This window comes from Coregonus clupeaformis, chromosome 10, assembly GCF_020615455.1.
Source record: "Coregonus clupeaformis isolate EN_2021a chromosome 10, ASM2061545v1, whole genome shotgun sequence".
NCBI classification, from domain to species: domain Eukaryota; kingdom Metazoa; phylum Chordata; class Actinopteri; order Salmoniformes; family Salmonidae; genus Coregonus; species Coregonus clupeaformis.
In genome coordinates, this window is record NC_059201.1 from 57,576,461 (window position 1) to 57,602,350 (window position 25,890).

Consider the following 25,890-nt stretch of genomic DNA (forward strand, 5'->3'; position numbering starts at 1 on the left):
TGGAGGTCATGAAATTTTGTTCTTTCACACATCTTGGTGATTATCGAGGCCGGGAGTGTTGGAAAGATTTTTCAAATACTGAGGAACTATCATTCGCAATGGATGTTAAAAAACAGACTTCGTTGACTTGTGTGAGGCGAAGAAAAAATGAGTGGTGTACGTGGTGAGTTAAGAGAATCAGAAATCAGACATTGCCAAATGGGCACTTTCCTATATATGCATGCTTTGTGGAGAGAGACACCATATCTTCGCCACACCCCCCTCCCCTTCTTCTTGATGCAACATTTTAAATTATACTCACGACTCTTTATCTTCACACACATTTGAGACGCTTTTCAGTCACAGCCGCAACTCAATCAGCAAGACCTATTGCCACGCACACTAACCAAATAGCGGGCTTCCCAAACACACTGGTGATTTGAAACAATCCACAGCAAAAAAATAAAAATAATAAGCTAATGATCCTCTGTGGCTAAGTCATGCTCCCTGGTGGAGTATTTTGAATTATTATTTTTAGGCAGGAGTAATGATCTACTTTTGGCGAAACATCAATTTACTTTAGGGCAATGCAGCATTCTAACAGCACTGTGCACCCACCAACTTTCCTTTCCAATTCGCAAGAGGCTGAAACCAGAGATCTGTATATAATGACGAGATGCTCATGTCTCCGCCCTAACAATGGGAGTCTTTGTCCCAAAGGAGGGAAGGCAGGCGACAAGCTTAGGTCTGCATATTATTCCCATAGAAACGCATTGGGTTTATATTGGACAGAATTTCGCAGAATATATCACCGGACAAAGCATCCGAGCAAGCGAAACAGCGGCCCTCTATGTGTAGCCCATGTATCTGATGCTGTCTGGCTAGAAATAGTATGACATGCCATACTCTTTTGGTCCAGACAGCATCAGATACATGGTCTACACATACTGAGACAGAGGGGCGCTGTTTCGCTCGCTCGGATGCTTTAACTGAAATTGATGCGTCTTTTTGTTGGCACGGGTCTCGATCAAATAAATTATTAAATATTTCAATATTTTATTTGGATGGGCAAGGAGGTATGGTAGGGCAGGCCCCCCAAGGCTCACCTATAACGCCGACCCTGGGTGAAGGGTCGGGGAGGTACTCAGATCCAGACTCATTGCTGAGAAGAAACTAACGTCTGTGGGCGTGGCGTAGCGTTTGGCTGGAGCTAAGAGTCTGGGTAGCCAGGCAAGTAGTAGGTATGCTCAGAACCAGTGAATAAACTAATTGGGAAGGTTCCGGTTTATAATGTTTCCAGCTAACTTTTAAGTGAGTCGCTCTGGATAAGAGCGTCTGCTAAATGACGTAAATGTAAATGTAAATGTATATACAGGCTTTGTCAGAACTTTCAGTGTCATGCCTGCTAGAGATACATTTAACAAGGTAACGTTAGCTAGCTATAACAACTTTAGCTAGGATACATAAAGTTACATACCATTCAGACACGTCGCGGGGCAGGGGTGGTTGAACTTCGTTTTCCGAATTCACATCTTCTTCGTCGCTAGAAGCCAACGGCTCTAACATATACAGTGCCTTCAGAAAATATTCACACCTCTTGACTTTTTCCATGTTGTATTACAAAACATTTTTTGATTAAATTGAGATTTTGTGTCACTGTCCTACACACAATACCCCATAATGTCAAAGTGGATTAATGTTTTTAGAAATATTTACAAATTAAATACAAATGAACATCGGAAATGTCTTGTGTCAATAAGTATTCAACCCCATTGTTATGGAAAGCCTAAATAAGTTCAGGAGTAATCATTTGCTTAACCAGTCACATAAGTTGCATGGACTCACTTGTTGTGCAATAATAGTGTTTAACATGATTTTTAAATGACTACCTTATCTCTGTACCCCACACATACAATTATCTGTAAGGTCCCTCAGTTGAGCAGTGAATTTCAAATACAGATTCAACCTCAAAGACCAGAGCGGTTTTCCATTGCCTCGCAAAGAAGGGCAACTATTGGTAGATGGGTACATTTAAAACAAAGCAGACATTGAATATCCCTTTGAGCATGGTGAAGTTATTAATTACACTTTGGATGGTGTATCAATACAACCAGTCACTACAAAGATACAGGTGTCCTTCCTAACTTAGTTGCCGGAGAGGAAGGAAACCGTTCAGGGACTTCACCATGAGGCCAATGGTGACTTTAAAAGAGTTACAGAATTTAATGGCTGTGATAGGAAAAAACTGAGGATGGATCAACAACATTGTAGTTACTCCTCAATACTAACCTAAATGACAGAGTGAAAAGAAGGAAGCCTGTACGGAATACAAATATTCCAAAATATACATCCTGTTTGCAATAAGGCACTAAAGTAAAACTGCAAAAAAATGTGGCAAAAAAATTAACTTTATGTCCTGAATACAAAGCCTTATGTTTTGGGCAAATCCAATACAACACATCACTGAGTACCACTCTTCATATTTTCAAGCATGGTGGTGGCTGCCTCATGTTATGGGTATGCTTGTCATCGGCAAGGAGTAGGGAGTTTTTTTTTAGGATGAAAATAAACAGAATAGAGCTAAACACAGGCAAAATCCTAGAGGAAAACCAGTTCAGTCTGCTTTCCAACAGACACTGGAAGACAAATTCACCTTTCAGCAGGACAACAACCTAAAACACAAGGCCAAATATACACTTGTTGCTTACCAAGACGACATTGAATGTTCCTGAGTGGCCTAGTTACAGTTTTGACTTAAATCTGCTTGAAAATCTATGGCAAGACTTGAAAATGGCTGTGTAGCAATGATCAACAACCAACTTGACAGAAATGAAGATTTTTTAAAAGAATCATGTGCAAATACTGTACAATCCATGTGTGCAAAGCTCTTAGAGACTTACCCAGAACAATCCACAGCTGTAATCGCTGCCAAACGTGATTCTAACATGTATTGCCTCAGGGGTGTTAATACCTAAGGTAAATTAGATATTTCTGTATTTCATTTTCAATCAATGTGCACAATTTTCTAAAAACATGTTCTCACTGTCAATATGGGGTATTGTGTGGAGATGGGCGAGATTTTATTATTATTTAATCCATTTTGACTTCAGGCTGTAACACAACAAAATGTGGAATAAGTCAACGGGTATGAATACTTTCTGAAGGCACTGTATGGTTGGATCTGTTGGAATTCTCTCTCCTGATCTTCCAAAGGAAGCAAATCTCCGTCGGGATGTAGTCGGACAAAAAAACGCTATCGCTGTCATAGACGTCTGTGTAGCCTATTGTTCTACCGGTGGGGTGTGTGTGTGTGTGTGTGTGTGTGTGTTGTTGACGGAACTAGTATAAGCCAGTTTACGGACATGCCCACTTTTGCAACGTAATGCCTGCCTTTCGACCTTGTGCCTGCACAAAATTAAAGTCAATAGAGGCGGGAGGCCATCTTTAAAGTCATTATTTAATGTATTGAGTTTATATACCAATTCTGAGGTCAATTTGACTAATGGTTTCTGTTAAGAATTGGGATTTTCTTTCTCCAATGTTAGTGTATTGCGGTTGTCTTTGAATTCTGGTACTTTCTTTTTTCTAAATCTGTTTGTGTAAATTATTTAAATCTCAGTTGGTACACTCCACATTGGTGTTCTGAAATAATTCAAAACACTCACAGCTGTAAAATGCTGACTGCGCAAGCAGCAGGACTTCCGGTTTCTCATTTTCCAGAATAAAATATCCACTTTTCATATCCAGAATGCTATATCCACCAATTTTTCACATTTGTGTTTTTTCATCAGAAATGATTCATATATTTTAGATGTGAATTAAAATATATATCCCATTGTTTAGCTGGAATGGAATGTTTGGATCCTGTATATTTGACTCTGATATGTGGTCGTCTCACCTAGCTATCTTAAGATGAATGGACTAACTGTCACTCTGGATAAGAGCATCTGCTAAATGAATAAAATGTAACCTGTAAATGTTTTTCATACAGAACTCGCATTACTGTATTGAATATTTGTTATATATATATACACTGTTCAAAAAAATAAAGGGAACACTAAAATAACAGATCCTAGATCTAAATGAATGAAATAATCTCATTAAATACTTTTTTCTTTACATAGTTGAATGTGCTGACAACAAAATCACACAAAAATTATCAATGGAAATCAAATTTATCAACCCATGGAGGTCTGGATTTGGAGTCACCCTCAAAATTAAAGTGAAAAAAACTCTGTCACGTCTGTCATGTGCTCAGTGTGAACCTGCTTTCATCTGTGAAGAGCACAGGGCGCCAGTGGCGAATTTGCCAATCTTGGTGTTCTCTGGCAAATGCCAAACGTCCTGCACGGTGTTGGGCTGTAAGCACAACCCCCACCTGTGGACTTTGGGCCCTCATACCACCCTCATGGAGTCTGTTTCTGACCGTTTGAGCAGACACATGCACATTTGTTGCCTGCTGGAGGTCATTTTGCAGGGCTCTGGCAGTGCTCCTCCTGCTCCTCCTTGCACAAAGGCGGAGGTAGCGGTCCTGCTGCTGGGTTGTTGCCCTCCTACGGCCTCCTCCACGTCTCCTGATGTACTGGCCTGTCTCCTGGTAGCGCCTCCATGCTCTGGACACTATGCTGACAGACACAGCAAACCTTCTTGCCACAGCTCGCATTGATGTGCCATCCTGGATGAGCTGCACTACCTGAGCCACTCGTGTGGGTTGTAGACTCCGTCTCATGCTACCACTAGAGTGAAAGCACCGCCAGCATTCAAAAGTGACCAAAACATCAGCCAGGAAGCATAGGAACTGAGAAGTAGTCTGTGGTCACCACCTGCAGAACCACTCCTTTATTGGGGGTGTCTTGCTAATTGCCTATAATTTCCACCTGTTGTCTATTCCATTTGCACAACAGCATGTGAAATGTATTGTCAATCAGTGTTGCTTCCTAAGTGGACAGTATGATTTCACAGAAGTGTGATTGACTTGGAGTTACATTGTGTTGTTTAAGTGTTCACTTTATTTTTTTGAGCAGTGTATATAGTACCAGTCAAAAGTTTGGATACACCTCCTCATTCAAGGGTTCTTCTTTATTTTTACTATTTTCTACATTGTAGAACAATAGTGAAGACATCAAATCGATGAAATAACACATATGGAATCATGTAGTAACCAAAAAAGTGTTACACAAATCAAAATATATTTTATATTTGAGATTCTTCAAAGTAGCCACCCTTTGCCTTGATGACAGCTTTGCAAACTCTTGGCATTTTCTCAACCAGCTTCATGAGGTAGTCACCTGGAATCCATTTCAATTAACAGGTGTGCCTTGTTAATAGTTCATTTGTGGAATTTCTTTCCTCCTTAATGGGTTTCAGCCAATCAGTTGTGTTGTGATAAGGTAGGGGTGGTGTACAGAAGATAGCCCTATTCGGTAAAATACCAAGTCCATATTATGGCAAGAACAGCACAAAGAGAAACAACAGTCCATCATTACTTTAAGACATGAAGGTCAGTCCGGAAAATTTCAAGAAAGTTTCTTCAAGTGCAGTCGCCAACACCATCAAGCGTTATGATGAAACTGGCTCTCATGAGGACCGCCACAGGAAAGGAAGACCCAGAGTTACCTCTGCTGCAGAGGATAAGTTCATTAGAGTTACCAGCCTCAGAAATTGCAGCCCAAATAAACGCTTCAAATCAAATCACATTTTATTTGTCATATACAGTTGAAGTCAGAAGTTTACATACACTTAGGTTGGAGTCATTAAAACTTGTTTTTCCACCACTCCACACATTTCTTGTTAACAAACTATAGTTTTGGCAAGTCGGTTAGGACATCTACTTTGTGCATGACATAAGTAATTTTTCCAACACTTGTTTACAGACAGATTATTTCACTTATAATTCACTGTATCACAATTCCAGTGCGTCAGAAGTTTACATACACTAAGTTGACTGTGCCTTTTAACAGCTTGGAAAATTCAAAAAAATGATGTAATGGCTTTAGAAGCTTCTGATAGGCTAATGTGAAATCATCTGAGTCAATTGGCGGTGTACCTGTGGATGTATTTCAAGGCCTACCTTCAAACTCAGTGCCTCTTTGCTTGACATCATGGGAAAATCAAAAGAAATCAGCCAAGACCACAGAGATGAACGTACTTTGGTGCGAAAAGTGCAAATCAATCCCAGAACAACAGCAAAGGACCTTGTGAAGATGCTGGAGGAAACAGGTACAAAAGTATCAATATCCACAGTAAAACGAGTCCTATATCAAAATCAAATCAAATCAAATCAAATTGTATTGGTCACATGCGCCGAATACAACAGGTGCAGACATTACAGTGAAATGCTTACTTACAGCCCTTAACCAACAGTGCATTTATTTTTAACAACAAAAGTAAAAATAAAACAACAACAAAAAAAGTGTTGAGAAAAAAAAGAGCAGAAGTAAAATAAAATAACAGTAGGGAGGCTATATATACAGGGGGGGTACCGTTGCAGAGTCAATGTGCGGAGGCTATATATACAGGGGGGTACCGTTTCAGAGTCAATGTGCGGGGGCACCGGCTAGTTGAGGTAGTTGAGGTAATATGTACATGTGGGTAGAGTTAAAGTGACTATGCATAAATAATTAACAGAGTAGCAGCAGCGTAAAAAGGATGGGGTGGGGGGGCAGTGCAAATAGTCCGGGTAGCCATGATTACTCCCGAGTGGCGCAGTGGTCTAAGGCACTGCATCGCAGTGCTAGCTGTGCCACTAGAGATCCTGGTTCGAATCCAGGCTCTGCTGTAGCCGGCCGCAACCGGGAGACCAATGGGGCGGCGCACAATTGGCCCAGCGTCGTCCAGGGTAGGGGAGGGAATGGCCGGCAGGGAGGTAGCTCAGTTGGTAGAGCATGGCGTTTGCAACGCCAGGGTTGTGGGTTCGATTCCCATGGGGTATGAAAATCAAAAATAATAATGTATGCACTAACTGTAAGTCGCTCTGGATAAGAGCGTCTGCTAAATGACGTAAATGTAAATGTAAAATTAGCTGTTCAGGAGTCTTATGGCTTGGGGGTAGAAGCTGTTGAGAAGTCTTTTGGACCTAGACTTGGCACTCCGGTACTGCTTGCCGTGCGGTAGCAGAGAGAACAGTCTATGACTAGGGTGGCTGGAGTCTTTGATAATTTTGAGGGCCTTCCTCTGACACCGCCTGGTATAGAGGTCCTGGATGGCAGGAAACTTGGCCCCAGTGATGTACTGGGCCGTACGCACTACCCTCTGTAGTGCCTTGCGGTCGGAGGCCAAGCAGTTGCCATACCAGGCGGTGATGCAACCAGTCAGGATGCTCTCGATGGTGCAGCTGTAGAATTCTTTGAGGATCTGAGGACCCATGCCAAATCTTTTCAGTCTCCTGAGGGGGAATAGGCTTTGTTGTGCCCTCTTCACGACTGTCTTGGTGTGTTTGGACCATGTGATGTGGACACCAAGGAACTTGAAGCTCTCAACCTGTTCCACTACAGCCCGTCGATGAGAATGGGGGCGTGCTCAGTCCTCTTTTTTTTCCTGTAGTCCACAATCATCTCCTTTGTCTTGGTCACGTTGAGGGAGAGGTTGTTGTCCTGGCACCACACGGCCAGGTCTCTGACCTCCTCCCTATAGGCTGTCTCATCGTTGTCGGTGATCAGGCCTACCACTGTTGTGTCGTCGGCAAACTTAATGATGGTGTTGGAGTCGTGCCTGGCCATGCAGTCATGGGTGAACAGAGAGTACAGGAGGGGACTGAGCACGCACCCCTGAGGGGCCCCCGTGTTGAGGATCAGTGTGGCAGATGTGTTGTTACCTACCCTTACCACCTGGGGCGGCCCGTCAGGAAGTCCAGGATCCAGTTGCAGAGGGAGGTGTTTAGTCCCAGGATCCTTAGCTTAGTGATGAGCTTTGAGGGCACTATGGTGTTGAATGCTGAGCTGTAGTCAATGAATAGCATTCTCACGTAGGTGTTCCTCTTGTCCAGGTGGGAAAGGGCAGTGTGGAGTGCAATAGAGATTGCATCATCTGTGGATCTGTTGGGGCGGTATGCAAATTGGAGTGGGTCTAGGGTTTCTGGGATAATGCTGTTGATGTGAGCCATGACCAGCCTTTCAAAGCACTTCATGGCTACAGACGTCAGTGCTACGGGTCGGTAGTCATTTAGGCAGGTTATCTTAGAGGCCTTGGGCACGGGGACTGTGGTGGTCTGCTTGAAACATGTTGGTATTACAGACTCAGTCAGGGACATGTTGAAAATGTCAGTGAAGACACTTGCCAGTTGGTCAGCACATGCTCGGAGTACACGTCCTGGTAATCCGTCTGGCCCTGCGGCCTTGTGAATGTTGACCTGCTTAAAAGTCTTACTCACATCGGCTACGGAGAGCGTGATCACATAGTCATCCGGAACAGCTGGTGCTCTCATGCATGCTTCAGTGTTGCTTGCCTCGAAGCGAGCATAGAAGTGGTTTAGCTCGTCTATATCGACATAACCTGAAAGACCGCTCAGCAAGGAAGAAGCCACTGCTCCAAAACCGCCATAAAAAAGCCAGACTACGGTTTGCAACTGCACATGGGGACAAAGATCGTACTTTTTGGAGAAATGTACTCTGGTCTGATGAAACAAAAATAGAACTGTTTGGCCATAATGACCATCGTTATGTTTGGAGGAAAAAGGGGGTGCTTGCAAGCCGAAAAACACCATCCCAACCGTGAAGCACGGGGGTGGCAGCATCATGCTCTGGGGGTGCTTTGCTGCAGGAGGGACTAGTGCACTTCACAAAATAGATGGCATCATGAGGAAGGAAAATTATGTGGATATATTGAAGCAACATCTCAAGACATCAGTCAGGAAGTTAAAGCTTGGTCGCAAATGGGTCTTTCAAATGGACAATGACCCCAAGCATACTTCCAAAGTTGTGGCAAAATGGCTTAAGGACAACAAAGTCAAGGTATTGGAGTGGCCATCACAAAGCCCTGACCTCAATCCTATAGAAAATGTGTTGGCAGAACTGAAAAAGTTTGTGCGAGCAAGGAGGCCTACAAACATGATTCAGTTACACCAGCTCTGTCAGGAGGAATGGTCCAAAATTCACCCAACTTATTTTGGGAAGCTTGTGGAAGGCTACCCGAAACGTTTGACCCAAGTTAAACAATTTAAAGGCAATGCTAGCAAATACTAATTGAGTGTATAAACTTCTGACCCACTGGGAATGTGATGAAAGAAATATAAACTGAAATAAATAATTCTCTCTAATATTATTCTGACATTTCACATTCTTAAAATAAAGTGGTGATCCTAACTGACCTAAGAAAGGGAATTTTTACTATAATTAAATGTCAGGAATTGTGAAAAACAGAGTTTAAATGTATTTGGCTAAGGTGTATGTAAACTTCCGACTTCAACTGTACATGTGTTTAGCAGATGTTGTTGTGGGTGTAGCGAAATGCTTGTGCTTCTAGCTCCGACAGTACAGTAATATCGAACAATTTCACAACATATACACACAAATCTAGTAAGGAATGGAATTTAAGAATATATACATATATGGACAAGCAATGACAGAGCGGCATGGACTAAGACATAGTAGAATATTATAGAATACAGTATATATATATATGAGATGAGTAGTGCAAGATATGTAAACATTATTAAAGTGACTAGTGTTCCATTTCTTAAAGTGGCCAGTGATTTCAATAGGCAGCAGCAGCCTCTAATGTGCTAGTGATGGCTATTTAACAGTCTGATGGCCTTGAGATAGAAGCTGTTTTTAGTTCTCTCGGTCCCAGCTGTGATTCACCTGTACTGACCTCGCCTTCTGGATGATAGCGGGGTGAACAGGCAGTGGCTCGGGTGGTTGATGTCCTTGATGATCTTTTTGGCCTTCCTGTGACATCGGGTGCTGTAGGTGTCTTGGAGGGCGGGTAGTTTGCCCCCTGGTAATGTGTTCAGCAGACCGCACCACCCTCTGGAGAGCCCTGCGGTTGCGGGCGGTGCAGTTGCCGTACCAGCCGGTGATACAGCCCGACAGGATGCTCTCCATTATGCATCTGTAAAAGTTTGTGAGGGTTTTAGGTGCCAAGCCAAATTTCTTCAGCCTCCTGAGGTTGAAGAGGCTCTGTTGCGCCTTCTTCACCACACTGTCTGTGTGGGTGGACCATTTCAGTTTGTCAGTGATGTGTATGCGAAGGAACTTGAAGCTTTCCACCTTCTCCACTGTGGTCCCGTCGATGTGAATAGGGGGGTGTACCCTCTGCTGTTTCCTGAAGTCCACGATCATTTCCTTAGTTTTGTTGACGTTGAGTGAGAGGTTATTTACCTGGCACCACACTCCCAGAGCCCTCACCTCCTCCCTGTAGGCGGTCTCGTCATTGTTGGTAATCAAGCCTACTACTGTTGTGTCGTCTGCAAACTTGATGTTTGAGTTGGAGGTGTGCTTGGCCACAGAGTTCAAGTAACAGACACATCTCAACATAAACTGTTCAGAGGAGACTGCTTGAATCAGGCCATCATGGTCGAATTGCTGCAAAGAAACCACTACTAAAGGACACCAGTAAGAAGTGGAGACTTGCTTGGGCCAAGAAACATGAGCAATGGACATTAGACTGGTGGAAATCTGTACTTTGGTCTGATGAGTCCAAATGTGAGATTTTTGGTTCCAACCGCTGTGTCTTTGTGAGACACCGAGTAGGTGAATGGATGATCTCTGCATGTGTGTTTCCCACCGCGAAGCATGGAGGAGGAGGTGTGATTGTGTGGGGGTGCTTTGCTGGTGACACTTCCGGTGAGTTATTTAGAATTCAAGGCACACTTAACCAGCATGGCTACCACAGCATTTTGCAGCGATACGCCATCCCATCTGGTTTGCGCTTAGTGGGGCTATCATTTGTTTTTCAACAGGACAATGACCCAACACACCTCCAGGCTGTGCAAGGGCTATTTGAACAAGAAGGAGAGTGATGGAGTGCTGCATCAGATGACCTGGCCTCCACAATCACCCGACTTCAACCCAATTGAGATGGTTTGGGATGAGTTGGCCCGCAGATTGAAGGAAAAGCAGCCAACAAGTACTCAGCATATGTGGGATCTCCTTCAAGACTGTTGGAAAATCATTCCAGGTGAAGCTGGTTGATAGAATGCCAAGAGTGTGCAAAGCTGTCATCAAGGCAAAGGGTGGCTACTTTGAAGAATCTCAAATATAAAATATATTTTGATTTGTTTAACACTTTTTTGGTAACTACATGATTCCATATGTGTTATTTCATAGTTTTGATGTCTTCACTATTATTCTACAATGTAGAAAATAGTAAAAAATAAAAAAGAACCCTTGAATGAGTAGCTGTGTCCAAACCTTTGACTGGTACTGTATGTATATATATGTGTGTATGTGTATGTGTGTATTTGTGTGTATATACAGTGGGGAAAAAAAGTATTTAGTCAGCCACCAATTGTGCAAGTTCTCCCACTTAAAAAGATGAGAGAGGCCTGTAATTTTCATCATAGGTACACGTCAACTATGACAGACAAAATGAGATTTTTTTTCTCCAGAAAATCACATTGTAGGATTTTTTATGAATTTATTTGCAAATTATGGTGGAAAATAAGTATTTGGTCAATAACAAAAGTTTCTCAATACTTTGTTATATACCCTTTGTTGGCAATGACACAGGTCAAACGTTTTCTGTAACTCTTCACAAGGTTTTCACACACTGTTGCTGGTATTTTGGCCCATTCCTCCATGCAGATCTCCTCTAGAGCAGTGATGTTTTGGGGCTGTCGCTGGGCAACACGGACTTTCAACTCCCTCCAAAGATTTTCTAAGGGGTTGAGATCTGGAGACTGGCTAGGCCACTCCAGGACCTTCAAATGCTTCTTACGAAGCCACTCCTTCGTTGCCCGGGCGGTGTGTTTGGGATCATTGTCATGCTGAAAGACCCAGCCACGTTTCATCTTCAATGCCCTTGCTGATGGAAGGAGGTTTTCACTCAAAATCTCACGATACATGGCCCCATTCATTCTTTCCTTTACACGGATCAGTCGTCCTGGTCCCTTTGCAGAAAAACAGCCCCAAAGCATGATGTTTCCACCCCCATGCTTCACAGTAGGTATGGTGTTCTTTGGATGCAACTCAGCATTCTTTGTCCTCCAAACACGACGAGTTGAGTTTTTACCAAAAAGTTCTATTTTGGTTTCATATGACCATATGACGTTCTCCCAATCCTCTTCTGGATCATCCAAATGCACTCTAGCAAACTTCAGACGGGCCTGGACATGTACTGGCTTAAGCAGGGGGACACGTCTGGCACTGCAGGATTTGAGTCCCTGGCGCGTAGTGTGTTACTGATGGTAGGCTTTGTTACTTTGGTCCCAGCTCTCTGCAGGTCATTCACTAGGTCCCCCGTGTGGTTCTGGGATTTTTGCTCACCGTTCTTGTGATCATTTTGACCCCACGGGGTGAGATCTTGCGTGGAGCCCCAGATCGAGGGAGATTATCAGTGGTCTTGTATGTCTTCCATTTCCTAATAATTGCTCCCACAGTTGATTTCTTCAAACCAAGCTGCTTACCTATTGCAGATTCAGTCTTCCCAGCCTGGTGCAGGTCTACAATTTTGTTTCTGGTGTCCTTTGACAGCTCTTTGTTTCTTGGCCATAGTGGAGTTTGGAGTGTGACTATTTGAGGTTGTGGACAGGTGTCTTTTATACTGATAACAAGTTCAAACAGGTGCCATTAATACAGGTAACGAGTGGAGGACAGAGGAGCCTCTTAAAGAAGAAGTTACAGGTCTGTGAGAGCCAGAAATCTTGCTTGTTTGTAGGTGACCAAATACTTATTTTCCACCATTACTTGCAAATAAATTCATTAAAAATCCTACAATGTGATTTTCTGGAATTTTTTTCTCTCAATTTTCTGTCATAGTTGACGTGTACCTATGATGAAAATTACAGGCCTCTCTCATCTTTTTAAGTGGGAGAACTTGCACAATTGGTGGCTGACTAAATACTTTTTTCCCCCACTGTATATATATATATGACACACACACACACAGTGGGGAGAACAAGTATTTGATTCACTGCCGATTTTGCAGGTTTTCCTACTTACAAAGCATGTAGAGGTCTGTAATTTTTATCATAGGTACACTTCAACTGTGAGAGACGGAATCTAAAACAAAAATCCAGAAAATCACATTGTATGATTTTTAAGTAATTAATATGCATTTAATTGCATGACATAAGTATTTGATCACCTACCAACCAGTAAGAATTCCGGCTCTCACAGACCTGTTAGTTTCTCTTTAAGAAGCCCTCCTGTTCTCCACTCATTACCTGTATTAACTGCACCTGTTTGAACTCGTTACCTGCATAAAAGACACTAAAATGCAAATTAATTACTTAAAAATCATACAATTTGATTTTCTGGATTTTTGTTTTAGATTCCGTCTCTCACAGTCGAAGTGTACCTATGATAACAATTACAAACCTCTACATGCTTTGTAAGTAGGAAAACCTGCAAAATCGGCAGTGTATCAAATACTTGTTCTCCCTACTGTATACAGTGGGGAAAAAAAGTATTTAGTCAGCCACCAATTGTGCAAGTTCTCCCACTTAAAAAGATGAGAGAGGCCTGTAATTTTCATCATAGGTACACTTCAACTATGACAGACAAAATGAGAAGAAAAAAATCCAGAAAATCACATTGTAGGATTTTTTTATGAATTTATTTGCAAATTATGGTGGAAAATAAGTATTTGGTCAATAACAAAAGTTTCTCAATACTTTGTTATATACCCTTTGTTGGCAATGACACAGGTCAAACGTTTTCTGTAAGTCTTCACAAGGTTTTCACACACTGTTGCTGGTTTTTTGGCCCATTCCTCCATGCAGATCTCCTCTAGAGAAGTGATGTTTTGGGGCTGTCGCTGGGCAACACGGACTTTCAACTCCCTCCAAAGATTTTCTATGGGGTTGAGATCTGGAGACTGGCTAGGCCACTCCAGGACCTGGAAATGCTTCTTACGAAGCCACTCCTTCGTTGCCCGGGCGGTGTGTTTGGGATCATTGTCATGCTGAAAGACCCAGCCACGTTTCATCTTCAATGCCCTTGCTGATGGAAGGAGGTTTTCACTCAAAATCTCACGATACATGGCCCCATTCATTCTTTCCTTTACACGGATCAGTCGTCCTGGTCCCTTTGCAGAAAAACAGCCCCAAAGCATGATGTTTTCACCCCCATGCTTCACAGTAGGTATGGTGTTCGGCAGGAAGCTTAGTGGGTAAGAGCGTTGTGCCAGTAACCGAAAGGTCGCTGGTTCTAATCCCCGAGCCGACTAGGTGAAAAATCTGTCGCTGTGCCCTTAAGCAAGGCACTTAACCCTAATTGCTCCTGTAAGTCGCTCTGGATAAGAGTGTCTGCTAAATGACTAAAATGTAATGTAAATGTGTTCTTTGGACGCAACTCAGCATTCTTTGTCCTTCAAACACGACGAGTTGAGTTTTTACCAAAAAGTTATATTTTGGTTTCATCTGACCATATGACATTCTCCCAATCCTCTTCTGGATCATCCAAATGCACTCTAGCAAACTTCAGACGGGCCTGGACATGTACTGGCTTAAGCAGGGGGACACGTCTGGCACTGCAGGATTTGAGTCCCTGGCGGCGTAGTGTGTTACTGATGGTAGGCTTTGTTACTTTGGTCCCAGCTCTCTGCAGGTCATTCACTAGGTCCCCCCGTGTGGTTCTGGGACTTTTGCTCACCGTTCTTGTGATCATTTTGACCCCACGGGGTGAGATCTTGCGTGGAGCCCCCAGATCGAGGGAGATTATCAGTGGTCTTGTATGTCTTCCATTTCCTAATAATTGCTCCCACAGTTGATTTCTTCAAACCAAGCTGCTTACCTATTGCAGATTCAGTCTTCCCAGCCTGGTGCAGGTCTACAATTTTGTTTCTGGTGTCCTTTGACAGCTCTTTGGTCTTGGCCATAGTGGAGTTTGGAGTGTGACTGTTTGAGGTTGTGGACAGGTGTCTTTTATACTGATAACAAGTTCAAACAGGTGCCATTAATACAGGTAACGAGTGGAGGACAGAGGAGCCTCTTAAAGAAGAAGTTACAGGTCTGTGAGAGCCAGAAATCTTGCTTGTTTGTAGGTGACCAAATACTTATTTTCCACCATAATTTGCAAATAAATTCATTAAAAATCCTACAATGTGATTTTTACAGGCCTCTCTCATCTTTTTAAGTGGGAGAACTTGCACAATTGGTGGCTGACTAAATACTTTTTTTCCCCCACTGTATATATGTATATATATATATATATATATATATATATATTGTATGTATGTATATGTGTATCATTTGTACAGTTCTTTATACAAAATGTACTTACTGTGCCTTCAGAAAGTGTTCATACCCCTTGACTTATTCCACATTTGTGACTGAGCGGCTCGATAGCAAAATTTGAAATTGTGTTTTTTACATTGGATTAAAGTAGAGACTCAGAGCTAGAAAATTGAAAGTAATGCAGTTGAGGAACAACGGGAAAGTAATTCTGCTTTGAAAGTTGATAAACTTGTAACCCCACTTGAGAAAATGGCCCTTGAATGTTTTGGTACACCTACTGGAGAGCTCTTCTTTGTCTACACCCATTTAACATTGTTCACACCCTCTTAAGCGTAAGCTCCACCCAACTCTTTAATGATTCACATGTCAGGCCATGTGCTGAACAGAGTGAGTAAGGTAGTACAGTAAACAAACAATGATTTCAAGACTAAACTTGGTGAAAGTAGTAACAAAAATACACTTTAGCTAAATCTATATCCTAATCTGACTTTGGTGCAGGTCATGTTGTTCTTCACATTACCGTCTCTGGTAACTTGGCTAGCCAGACCGAATGAGTGTGCTCGGATACTCCCTTAAACCTTTGCTTGAAAAATGAGAAAAAAGCGGCAATAGTACTGTTTCTCCATTTTGAGACACCATAGTCAGTATACACATCCTCAAAATAGTCCAAATTAATCTAAGAGAACTCAAATCTGTCATTCATTTTGACGTTTTTGCAGAGGAGATCTTAGTCGTTTAAATCTAACTAAGATGTTTGGTGCAGTATTTCTCAATGAAAGAATTTCCATGAAAACGAGTCGTCTCTCGTTGAATGACAACAGACTATTGAAGAATCCCTACTGTTGACCAATCACCGACGAAGGAACTTCGGCTTGCCTCCTGAAAAGTTTTGTTTGCCCGAACAGCTGAAAAAACCCTCACCAAGTCCAAAACTAAGAAAAACGTCACAAAATGTAATCATAATATATGCACGAACTTCCGAACTTTTTCGGCTGGGAAGCATGCGAACGCCTTTAGTCTCTCTCTGTGTATGTTTCTTGAGCATGAGATAGTGAGTGTGTGTGTGTAGTGTAGGATATATGTTTTTGTATGAGTCTACTCAGTCTGTATACACCCCGTATTACATGCCAGTGTTTTGTTTGCTAACACTTTTATTGTGTGTGATTTAGTGCATTGTTTTGTGACATCCTCTCTCTCATCTCCTCAGATATGTGGTGCTCCCCAGACCAGTGTTTTCGAGACAGGGATGGACTACACTGTTCATCTGAGCTTGCCGCTCTACTCCACACTCAGTGATGTCCAGTCCCCATACACACTCATCAACTCGGTTAGTTCCCCCCCACACACACAATGTTAAACACCTATACACAACTGAGACTTTTGCGTAAGTCATGCACTTGCATACTGTAGACAGTTGAGCTACAACGATTTAAGTTGGGATTCTTTTATTTCTTTATTTTACCCGGTAACTGAGAACACATTCTTATTTACAGCAACAACCTGGGGAATAGTTAGAGAGGAGAGGAGGGGGATAAATGAGCCAATTGGAAGCTGGGTATGATTAGGTGGCCATGATGGTATGAGGGCCAGATTGGGAATTTAGCCAGGACACCGGGGTTAACACCCCCTACTCTTACGATGAGTGCCATGGGATCTTTAGTGACCACAGAGAGTCAGGACACCCGTTTTAATGTCCCACCCGAAGGACGACTTGACCACGTCCTTCGACTCTTTCGTCTCCATACTAAATCTAATTAGACTCCATACTAATTCGTATTCTTTCTGTCCTCTCTATAGGTTGTGCTGATGAGTCACAGTAGGAACCCGGAGATCTTCACTGGTTCTGAGGTAGGTGGTGTGGCAACCAACAGCGCCTGGGACACGTTCCAGCGGAGAACAGCCAGAGCGTAGTCGAGACTCCCTCCGCAGACATCTGCCGCAACTTCATCTTTAGTGTGTCAGCTCTGCTGCCCCAGGGAGCTAAATGACCTAAAGCACTGCACTCATGTATGACTGCTTAAATATCCTTAAACATACTGTACTTGTATTTTCATTTATGTGTCTCTTAACTAAAGGTCTAAAAGCCAATTAATGCTTGTTTCGGCAATGCGATTCAGAGCCTTGCGGAGGCCAAATTGAGCTCCGTACCACGTCGCCATGCGCCTCACTTATTTTGTAACAATCCGGAGGGCTTCGTATAGCTCCGCATTGACATGATTGGTTGACGATAGGTGGGGGCAGGAGGTCCTGTATGAACACAAACTCACTTCCTTGACAACTACCTTCACAACAGCTCTGCTCCGCGAAGCGCAATAAGTATGACTGCTCTGACTTCTGCGTCAGCCACATCACAGTAAATGCTGTACGGCCACTGCAGACATCGGATTGACCATGCAGAGCCTTTTAGGAAGGTTTCTTGTGGCTCAAATATACTGACGAATGGCGTGGATTGTACACCACTGCTCAGTCCCACATAGTGACGTCTGCCATTCCATATTGAGGCAAACTGTGGATGCCATTTTATCTTTCCTCGCATCCTTTTTCCATGCCTCCTTCAAAAAACCCATCGGAGGAAAGGACCCAAGGTTCCTCCCCTCAGACCTCCAATGGGTTTCGAGAAGGATGCGAGTAGAGCGGAAGTGAGGAGTTGAGCTGAGATTAATTGGGACAGAGCTCATGTCATTGTTTTAGGTGGAATCTTATGAGGAATGATACATCCCTACTGGGAATCAACTCACGTCGACAACCACCTTGATACAACACCGTTGTACTGGTCGTTCACACCATCACATCCAGATGGTGATCAATAGTACAAGTTATTTCTCCCTCGCTGTTCGAAATAAACATCACTTTATTTTAGAAGCGCCATGCTGCAACTAGGACCATGCTGATGTTGTTGCCAGCTAGCCAGTATAAACTAGCTAGCTGGGAAGGGCTTATTATCAGCTCGACTGACTGAACCAAACCCATTCGTCTCCACACTCGACTCTCAGCTGCGAGACCTACGTCATCAATTTGGGCACCAATTTGGTGACATTGTTGGGTTGAGAGGGACTGAGATGGTGATAAGGATAGTTGAACATTTTTAGGATATTATTCAATTCAAATTAGTTTCTTCAAATTACAGGGAGCGGATGAGGTAGAATTTGTTGTTTTCTTGTTTTTAGAACAATTTATTTCAATTTGCCTTGCTAATTTCAATAGCAAGTAGCAGTAGTTAGCTACCAGTGTGCAGTTTTCTCCGCCAGAATGGCTAACTCTACCGACAATGTAGTGGATTTTTTGTTGACCATGCAGAGCCTTTTTAGGAAGAATTCTTAGGGCTCAATAATAATGACGAATGGCGTAGATTGTACATCACTGCTCAGTCCCACATAGCGATGTCTAACATTCCATATTGAGGCAAACATCTTCTTCACCTCGTGTTGAGGTTCAACGTCCCAACCGTTTTCAGACGTGTAGTGACCGCCTCACGTCTTTTTGGTCTGAATGTTAATTCTTAACCTAGCCTTTTATGCACTCTGGGTAAAAGGGGCATTCCATCATGTTGAGATGATCTCTGAGCTCACTCGTTGCGTGGTTACTTACAGGTGCAAAGCATCATCAAAAACTCATTAGAAAACAAAAATCACATGCCTATCTTAACAACAATACCCTCATAATGTTCCATACAGTGAGGGAAAAAAGTATTTGATCCCCTGCTGATTTTGTACGTTTGCCTGCTGACAAAGAAATGATCAGTCTCTAATTTTAATGGTAGATTTATTTGAACAGTGAGAGACAGAATAACAACAAAAAAATCCAGAAAAACGCATGTCAAAAATTATTATATATTATTATTATTAAAGTTATAAATGTATTTGCATTTTAATGAAGGAAATAAGTATTTGACCCCTCTGCAAAACATGACTTAGTACTTGGTGGCAAAACCCTTTTTGGCAATCACAGAGGTCAGACGATTCTTGTAGTTGGCCACCAGGTTTGCACACATCTCAGGAGGGATTTTGTCCCACTCCTCTTTGCAGATCTTCTCCAAGTCATTAAGGTTTCGAGGCTGACGTTTGGCAACTCGAACGTTCAGCTCCCTCCACAGATTTTCTATGGGATTAAGGTCTGGAGACTGGCTAGGCCACTCCAGGACCGTAATGTGCTTCTTCTTGAGCCACTCCTTTGTTGTGTTTTGGGTCATTGTCATGCTGGAATACCCATCCACGACCAGTTTTCAATGCCCTGGCTGAGGGAAGGAGGTTCTCACCCAAGATTTGACGGTACATGGCCCCGTCCATCGTGAAGTTGTCCTGTCCCCTTAGCAGAAAAACACCCCCAAAGAATAATGTTTCCACCTCCATGTTTGACGGTGGGGATGGTGTTCTTGGGGTCATAAGCAGCATTCCTCCTCCTCCAAACACGGCGAGTTGAGTTGATGCCAAAGAGCTCCATTTTGGTCTCATCTGACCACAACACTTTCACCCAGTTCTCCTTTGAATCATTCAGATGTTCATTGGCAAACTTCAGACTGCCCTGTATATGTGCTTTCTTGAGCAGGGGGACCTTGCGGGCGCTGCAGGATTTCAGTCCTTCACGGCGTAGTGTGTTACCAATTGTTTTCTTGGTGACTATGGTCCCAGCTGCCTTGAGATCATTGACAAGATCCTCCTGCGTAGTTCTGGGCTGATTCCTCACCGTTCTCATGATCATTGCAACTCCACGAGGTGAGATCTTGCATGGAGCCCCAGGCCGAGGGAGATTGACAGTTCTTTTGTGTTTCTTCCATTTGCGAATAATCGCACCAACTGTTGTCACCTTCTCACCAAGCTGCTTGGCGATGGTCTTGTAGCCCATTCCAGCCTTGTGTAGGTCTACAATCTTGTCCCTGACATCTTTGGAGAGCTCTTTGGTCTTGGCCATGGTGGAGAGTTTGGAATCTGATTGATTGATTGCTTCTGTGGACAGGTGTCTTTTATACAGGTAACAAACTGAGATTAGGAGCACTCCCTTTAAGAGTGTGCTCATAATCTCAGCTCGTTACCTGTATAAAAGACACCTGGGAGACAGAAATCTTTCTGATTGAGAGGGGGCCAAATACTTATTTCCCTCATTTAAAATGCAAATAAATTTATAACATTTCTGACATGCGTTTTTCTGGATTTTTGTTGTTGTTATTCTGTCTCTCACTGTTCAAATAAACCTACCATTCAAATGCAATTAAAATTATAGACTGATCATTTCTTTGTCAGTGGGCAAACTTACAAAATCAGCAGGGGATCAAATACTTTTTTCCCTCACTGTATTATATACACAACGTATTGGATGAAGACTTGACAGATAAAGTGTGTATACTTTTCAAGTTACAGTATTTCTGTTATACCATTTGTAATGACATCACAAAATAGACATTCGTTTTCCATAGACCATCTCTCATCATTCCCCACATTCTGATGTTCGAAACAGTGTTTACTTTTTGGACGTTAGCATTTTGGGCGGCAAAAGTCTCTGGAGACAAAGGCACATTCCAATCACCAATACTGGAGGGGTAGAAGAGAATCTTCTCCTGCCTAATTTACGTCAAAATGGCCCAGTGCCCCCCTCCCCTCTTCTGTGGATGAGAGAGGGTTATTGTCATCCAATGCCAAGCTGATCTGAGGCCTTGGATCCTCACACAGGACAGTCATGACACTTTAAATCAGTGCACACGCAAGCACTCTCTTGCAGTCTTTCTCTCTCTCTCCATCAATTCCATTCAAATTGCATCCAAAATCGATCATCCTGTTCTAGATTGATATATACCCCTATATATACAGTTGAAGTCGGAAGTTTACATACACCTTAGCAAAATACATTTGAACTCAGTTTTTCACAATTCCTGACATTTAATCCTAGTAAAAATTCCCTGTCTTAGGTCAGTTAGCATTACCACTTTATTTTAAGAATGTGAAATGTCAGAATAATAGTAGAGATAATTATATATTTTAGCTTTTTATTTCTTTAGTCACATTCCCAGTTGGTCAGAAGTTTACATACACTCAATTAGTATTTGGTAGCATTGCCTTTAAATTGTTTAACTTGGGTCAAACGTTTCAGGTAGCATTCCACAAGCTTCCCACAATACGTTGGGTGAATTTTGGCCAATTCCTCCTGACAGAGCTGGTGTAACTGAGTCAGGTTTGTAGGCCTCCTTGATCGCACACGCCTTTTCAGTTCTGCCCACAAATGTTCTATAGGATTGAGGTCAGGGCTTTGTGATGGCCACTCCAATACCTTGACTTTGTTGTCCTTAAGCCATTTTACCACAACTTTGGAAGTATGCTTGGGGTCATTGTCCATTTGGAAAACCCATTTGCAGCCAAGCTTTAACTTCCTGACTGATGTCTTGAGATGTTGCTTCAATATATCCACATAATTTTCCTTCCTCATGATGCCATCTATTTTGTGAAGTGCACTAGTCCCTCCTGCAGCAAAGCACCCCCACAGCATGATGCTGCCACCCCGTGCTTCACAGTTGGGATGGTGTTCTTCGGCTTGCAAGTACCCCCTTTTTCCTCCAAACATAACAATGGTCATTATGGCCAAACAGTTCTATTTTTGTTTAATCAGACCAGAGGACATTTCTCCAAAAGGTACGATCTTTGTCCCCATGTGCAGTTGAAAACCATAATCTGTCTTTTTTATGGCGGTTTTGGAGCAGTGGCTTCTTCCTTGCTGAGCGGCCTTTCAGGTTATGTCAATATAGGACTAGTTTTACTGTGGATATAGATACTTTTGTACCTGTTTCCTCCAGCATCTTGACAAGGTCCTTTGCTGTTAATCTGGGATTGATTTGCACTTTTCGCACCAAAGTACGTTAATCTCTAGGAGACAGAACGTGTCTCCTTCCTGAGCAGTATGACGGCTGTGTAGTCCCATGTTGTTTATACTTGCGTACTATTGTTTGTACAGATGAACGTGGTACCTTCAGGCGTTTGGAAATTGCTCCTAAGGATGAACCAGACTTGTGGAGGTCTACCATGTTTTTTCTGAGGTCTTGGCTTATTTATTTTGATTTTCCCATGATGTCAAGCTGAGTTTGAAGGTAGGCCTTGAAATACATCCACATGTACACCTCCAATTGACTCAAATGATGTCAATTAGCCTATCAGAAGCTTCTAAAGCCATGACATCATTTTCTGGAGTTTTTAAAGCTGTTTAAAGGCACAGTCAACTTAGTGTATGTAAACTTCTGACCGACTGGAATTGTGATACAGTGAATTATAAGTGAAATAATCTGTCTGTAAATAATTGTTGGAAAAATTACTTGTGTCATGCACAAAGTAGATGTCCTAACCGACTTGCCAAAACTCTTTCAGGTAATAAATTAATACAGTATTATCCTTATATTTAGCTAATTAATGATGGGTTATGCATAATAAGCTTCTAACTTATAGCCTCTTGCGCAAAATGCAAGCACCTGTGCTCCGCTGGTCTCTCCTTAAAAAACGCTCCTTAGCTCTTGGAGCCCCATACAGGAAAAGCTAGACTAGAATAGGTTGCTGGACATTATTTTTTTGTAGCATTTCTCATGCCAATAGACTATTCCAAGAGGGACGCAAGCTCTTTTTTGCTGAGTGTTAAATACAGCAGCCAATATAACTCACGGGCAGTTTTAAAGAAGAGTGAACGCGCGATGGCTGTAGGCTATCGCGATGGTTGTAGGCTATAGCATTTATTTATTCAAACCCATAACCATTCAATCTTTGTGAAGAGAAGTGAAAGCCTTCTGCATCTAATTCTAGTCCTATATTATTCAAGGATGTAATTAGAATGATGAAGATAAGACAACAAAACATATTTATTTAAACTCATTTAACTGTTAAAAGCGATACGTAATGAAGTAACAATAGAGAAAGGAAGAGGTAGGCTAATAACATTAAGGGAAATATTATGAAAGGTATATATGCGTCAGCCTGCTATACAAATAGACCCTATCATATTTCAAAATTACAATCAAATTCGCTAGCCTATACTTGTAACTTTGTAGGCCGCATGTGCTGCACATGTGCTGCACCAGAATCACATGTTCTCTTCGGGTTTATTGTGGTTTAAAAAATGTGCGTATTTCCAGTCCATATAATACAGTATAATACAATACAGTGCCTTGCAAAAGTATTCATCCCCCTTGGCGTTTTTCCTATTTTGTTGCATTACAACCTGTCATTTAAATTGATTTTTATTTGGATTTCATGTAATGGACATACACAAAATAGTCCAAATTGGTGAAGTGAAATGAAAAAAAGTACTTGTTTTAAAAAAATTAAACAAAATAAATAACGGAAAAGTGGTGCGTGCATATCTATTCACCCCCTTTGCTATGAAGCCCCTAAATAATATCTGGTGCAACCAATTACCTTCAGAAGTCACATAATTAGTTAGATTACACACAGGTGGACTTTAAGTGTCACATGATCTGTCACATGATCTCAGTATATATACACCGGTTCTGAAAGGCCCCAGAGTCTGCAACACCACTAAAGCAAGGGGCACCACCAAGCAAGCAGCACCATGAAGACCAAGGAGCTCTCCAAACAGGTCAGGGACAAAGTTGTGGAGAAGTACAGGTTATAAAAAAATATCAGAAACTTTGAACATCCCACGGAGCACCATTAAATCCATTATAAAAAAATTGAAAGAATATAACACCACAACAAACCTTTCAAGAGAGGGCCGCCCACCAAAACTCACGGACCAGGCAAGGAGGGCATTAATCAGAGAGGCAACAAAGAGACCAAAGATAACCCTGAAGGAGCTGCAAAGCTCCACAGCGGGGATTGGAGTATCTGTCCATAGGACCACTATAAGCCGTACACTCCACAGAGCTGGGCTTTATGGAAGAGTGGCCAGAAAAAAGCCATTGCTTAAAGAAAAAAATAAGCAAACACGTTTGGTGTTCGCCAAAAGGCATGTGGGAGACTCTCCAAACATGTGGAAGAAGGTACACTGGTCAGATGAGACTAAAATTGAGCTTTTTGGCCATCAAGGAAAACGCTATGTCTGGCGCAAACCCAACACCTCTCATCACCCCGAGAACACCATCCCCACAGTGAAGCATGGTGGTGGCAGTATCATGCTGTGGGGGATGTTTTTCATCGGCAGGGACTGGGAAACTGGTCAGAATTGAAGGAATGATGGATGGCGCTAAATACAGGGAAATTCTTGAGGGAAACCTGTTTCAGTCTTCCAGAGATTTGAGACTGGGACGGAGGTTCACCTTCCAGCAGGACAATGACCCTAAGCGTACTGCTAAAGCAACACTCGAGTGGTTTAAGGGGAAATCTTTAAATGTCTTGGAATGGCCTAGTCAAAGCCCAGACCGCAATCCAATTGAGAATCTGTGGTATGACTTAAAGATTGCTGCACACCAGCGGAACCCAGTGGCTAGATGTGCCAAGCTTATAGAGACATACCCCAAGAGACTTGCAGCTGTAATTGTTGAGTTTTCTGTTTTTGTTTTGTTTCACACAACAACAAAAAATTGCATCTTCAAAGTGGTAGGCATGTTGTGTAAATCAAATGATACAACCCCCCCAAAATCCATTTTAATTCCAGGTTGTAAGGCAACAAAATAGGAAAATGCCAAGGGGGGTGACTACTTTTGCAAGCCACTGTACTGTACAGTAATACAGTTCACACTCAAAAAGATTAGCCTGCTGCAGCTAGTTCCATTTATTTACCCAAGAGAGCATGTAGCTAGCTACATCTATGGGCTTTTTGTTTTTCTGTCGTGCGTAATGTGCAGTAGCCCATATATTTATTGGATAACAGCACAATATATATATTTTTTTGGGTCTTGGGCTCATTAAATGTTGTTAACGTAGAGCTCATTAAAACAAATATATATATGGCTCATCAGGTTCACGTAGTATCAGGTTAGAATTTTTTGATGCTGATCAAAGCTGTAATCAAATCCAGACATTTATATGCTTTATAATGCTTTTGAATGACACTTCCGGTTTTGGTAGGAAATATTGGGTTACCTGGGAGAAAAGTGATTTATTTTCTGATGGAATATTTGGTAAAATACCGGGAAAATATGAAACCCTAGTTTGAACATATATTTTTGTTCTACTTGTGCTCTTTCCACAGATGGCTCTGGCTTGCTGATAACATCTGATCTGATGAGACTCCCTATGTGATTTGACTCCTGTATTACTGCCTGTACTCAATAAAACTTCCAATGCCAAATTTAAAATAATTTGACAGTAATTTGATAGACAATGGTAGTTCCCAATCAGACAATTACTATGAAACAAATCCGTTTTCCTCAGTTAAATGTTTGGTGAATGCATGTTGTGCTTTGTCCTCAGTCTTCCTTTGAATGATGTGTGTACCATGATGACATGTTAACCTGAGTTAAGTTGGTTAATCCTATACAGTACAATTCAGTTGTTTACATTCTATTACTTGGCACTGGTTATGTACTGTTAATGTAGCAAGTTCTCCCCTTTGTGTCTCCATATAATTCAAAATCCCCATGCTGTGTGTGCCCTTGGGCTTAATAAATACCCTAAATATTGGATCCTGCCTTCATCTCAATTCCTTCATTT

At 42.2% G+C, this 25,890-nt stretch overlaps 1 long non-coding RNA gene across 2 annotated transcripts; it reads left to right on the forward strand.

The window, feature by feature from the left end:
* Nucleotides 1–25,810, forward strand: LOC121576040. Of its 2 annotated transcripts, none has more exons than XR_006002413.1 (4): nt 1–163; nt 16,521–16,640; nt 17,111–17,320; nt 25,430–25,810. It is a non-coding gene; the product is annotated as an uncharacterized LOC121576040 (long non-coding RNA). The 2 variants fall into 2 exon arrangements; XR_006002412.1 differs by having other exon boundaries at nt 17,111–17,161.
* Nucleotides 25,811–25,890: the final 80 nt, after the last annotated feature.